Source organism: Malurus melanocephalus, unplaced genomic scaffold, assembly GCF_030028575.1.
Source record: "Malurus melanocephalus ecotype Western Australia unplaced genomic scaffold, MMel_1.1 scaffold_65, whole genome shotgun sequence".
Classification (NCBI taxonomy): Eukaryota; Metazoa; Chordata; class Aves; order Passeriformes; family Maluridae; genus Malurus; species Malurus melanocephalus.
In genome coordinates, this window is record NW_026623297.1 from 412,144 (window position 1) to 416,011 (window position 3,868).

At 37.8% G+C, this 3,868-nt stretch overlaps 1 protein-coding gene across 1 annotated transcript in view; it reads right to left on the bottom strand.

The window, feature by feature from the left end:
* SEMA3A (semaphorin 3A) overlaps positions 1 to 3,868 on the bottom strand; it is a 245,729-nt gene that overhangs the window by 165,758 nt on the left and 76,103 nt on the right. The window lies entirely within an intron of this gene.

The following is a 3,868-nucleotide window of genomic DNA, read 5'->3' on the forward strand; positions in this document are numbered from 1 at the left end:
AAAAAAAAAAAAAAAAAAAAAAAAAAAGAAACGCATCGCGGCAGAGATGAGAGAACAAGAAACCTCCGCCGCCGCGCTTGGGGAAGGCACGGAGCTAGACATTTCACCAGCTGTTTCATGTCATTGTCCAGGTTGTTGGGTTTGGCTTTTGCTTGGTTTGGGTTTGTTGGGTTTTGTTTGGTTGTTCGGTTTTGGTTTGTCGGATTTTTTTTCTTTTTTTTCTTTTTTTTTTGAAATCATTGTACAGTTCTAATCAAAAAAGATGCACGTCCCACTTTAAAAACAACAACAGCACAACACAGCCCACGACGTTGCTACCCACATAAATAACAGCTCCTGCCCATAGCTTAATCCTCTTCGTGTTGTTCCCCAGTTAAAAACGCGTAAGAAAGTCTCCSATCAGCATAACTTTACCACTGAAGCTTTTAAAGCCTTGTTAGGGAAGGTTGCTCTAACCCTCCCTCCTTCCCCACCTCCTGCACTACTCCAATTCAGGAAAAGAAATTCCTGGTAAAGCCCACTTCAACAATCAGTTCAAGACATGGACAGGTCTAGAGGGGCTCATAAATTACACAGGAGTATTCTCTGAAGTGTTCTTATAAGTTGAAAATGTTCCAAASCTTCCAATTTCTAGGACTGTGTGATTATTGTAATATATTTTTGCACAATGAAACTAGATAAAGTGGGGTTTTTTTTGTTGTTTGTTTAGACAAAAGGACACACAAAATCCCCAGAGGTCTTTCAGGAGGCGTAAATACAAACACKTTTTAAGCAAACTTAAGCTCTGCCCTCCTACATATCTGAACAAACCCCTTGTAGTGAGTGACAGTTCATTAAAATTTCCATGCTGTGCTGGATATCAATGTAATGTGTGTTTTGGAATTTACTGTCTTACACAGATATGTACCCTGTGTTACATTCCTAATGCAGTATTGACAGAAACGCTGGCAATCGACCTTTGTAAAACATTGGAATCATCAAAGAAGTGTGATGACCCCTCTGTATTTCATTCTGTGGTTTTCCAGAGTGTGTAAGTGCTTTAAGGGGACAGAGTCTATGGCATTTCAGTGAGTCTCTCCCTTCCTTTTACCACTATTTACTGTGGTTTAAAAAACAGTTATCTAGCCCCACTGATGGTGACCACACTACACGCTGAATTACACAAACACAGCATCTCTCCTCTGTGTTCAGACCTAGCTGCTAAACCAGCATTTAGGAAATGGTTTTAAATTTAAAAGTGAAGTTCATAGTYGAGAAAGTGGGTGTCAGTATGGTTCTAATTAAAATGTAAAGACTTGTGCAGAACAAGGCTTGGTGCTATGGTAAAACAAGGGCTAAAATTCTGTCATTGCTGCTTTCATTGCTTAATATTCACACACCAGTGGAAAAKAAGAGGCTTTTTTCCTCTCCTTTTTAACAAATTCTTCTGCTTCCTGAGCTTAATTCATTAATCCCATGGCATTGTATCTGCCAGATTCAGCAATTCCATTGATCAGCAGCATTGTTAAGAAAAGAAAATAAAAAAAAAATAATGTTGATTTTGGTGATTCCCACACTTGTTATCCTGAGCATTTTCATGCTCCAGGCAGTGGATTAGAGCTCCAAAATGACAAGAGACGCCTGTCTGTTTTCCATGGATTACTTGCTACAGACATTCACTCTGCAAAGGAATTCATGTCACTTTGAGATTATTTGGAGAATTGGCCTAATGAATTATCCTTTTGTATTGAGCAAACAATTAGAAACAAAACACAAAAGATGCACCATATTCAGGACTTYATAAAGCACAACATTTTACAATGATGTTGTTACACTCAATTTACTCCTAGTTGCATAAAGAAGGCACAGCTACTTCTTTTTGTWTTTCTTATAAGGAGAAGAAAGTACAGAGCTAAAAAATCTATCTTTCTCATGTAGAATGAATCAAATAAACATCAAATAAACAAACCATGTCCCCAGTCAATATATCTTTTCCACAGAAAATGTATGGATTAGATACAATGAATACTAACTTATCCAAGATTGCATGYGAGAGATAGAGTGATATTAAAGGAGAAATACTTTTTTAAGTATTTTATTCAGGGCGAAAGACTTTTTGCATCCTTCACGTGAGAGACCATACACTTTTTTTGCCTTCCTCTGTGGGGTACGACCATCTGAAGACATGGAGAAGGGTAAAACCTGATCCTTCTTCTGTTTAGCTCTAAGTAGTGCTAATCAGCTAGTCAGGAGAGCATATGCTACACCCCCTTATAAGGAGAGGGGCAATGGCAGCACTTCAGTGGTGCTTGAAGAGGCTTTATATCTCAAAGGCACCCATTGCCATATGGTGCTTCTGCCAAGGCGAAACTGGGCTCTGCTTGGAAGGAATGATTTGGCCAACGCTCATACTGCCAGTGCCAGAAACGTCAACTCTGGGAATTTAGGGTGGGCAACAACTCACTTTCAAATAACAATCTATTCACCTTTTTCTTTGGTCTTTTGAAAGAGATCTAGCCGCTGAATTTTGAGAGAGGCAAAAAAGTGAAATCCAAACTTTTTCAGTTCTTCACATAATACCCCTTGAAGAAATAAAGACCACAGTTATTAGCTTAATGAATTGTTCCATTATTAGGAAGCAAGTTCAAAAGGAATAATAGTTCTTCTGCATTTTTGCCCATATTTGTTGCAGATTTTATTTTTATTTTCTGTAATGGTATTTATAAGACATTCTATATAGTGTTTTATGTCTCAAACCCCAGATAGGCCCTTGCRGACTCTGTTTAACATTTCTGCTCTCATGCTGTGTTGCATTATGATTTGGAGGTTTTTTTTATGCCACCTTACAATATGTGCAGAAACTTCACATTGACAGATCCCACAAAAAGTTATACTTGGATGGTTCTGGGCTTTCACTGTTGACCATCCATGCAGAATTACTCTAACAATCGCTTACAAGTTGGCATCATTTGGTGCTTCTCATTACTCAGAAATACTGTTACTTGACTCATGATTACTTCAAACTTTGCTGCTTGCTGTGATTTTTGTGCTTAGAGGCTCTTAAAAGCTTAACTTACTCTAGTGTGCTTTAGAAATATAATTCTGTTTTCAGGATTGTTTCCTGTGTTTCAGATGAGTCATTGCTTGTTTATATGGATGTATCAGGTCCTTCTCAGAACTATGCAGGAATTACCAGAATCYGGTTTTGACACTTGGTACTAATCCAGTATATATTTGAGAAAAGATTTCTTGGGTTGAGTGTGCAATTTCTGGATAAAATCAGAGAAAAAAACCAAAAACCTTTCAGTCTGTATCTAATTGCTATAAAAGTCCTTAGAGAGCGCACTCATGCAGGAAATGTGAAAACTCAGATACACTCCCTGCTATTTTTGTCTGTAGCAGGTGAATTGCTTGATAAGCAGAATATTTACAATTCTGCAAAGGGTCTCTTTGAAATTCTCCAGTTGTATATATAATGATACTTTGAAAATGCTTTAAATAACTGAATCATTATTGGTCCAAAAGGAGGCYTAATCTAGAAAACAATTTAAGTGCATTTTTTGTGTGATATGTGAGAGACCCAGAATGCAGTGTCACAGCCTAGAGACTTCAGAAGCAAAATCTCATGTGACAATATCCAGACATCATCTACCACATTTTACTCTTATATCACAGGCTTCCACTCTCTCATCTGGGATGCTACAAACCTATTGTGGGAACATACTAGAAATATGGTGAACAAGAATGTTTAAAGATAATCCTTTTGAGTATATAAAAGGGGTTGTTTTTTGCACAGTTGCAGTGCATGCACCAGCTCAGGGAGTAAAAAAGAATCATCAAGTGGCGCTGGGGAAAAGCAACAATGCAGGTGAACTTTGAATGTTTGTCT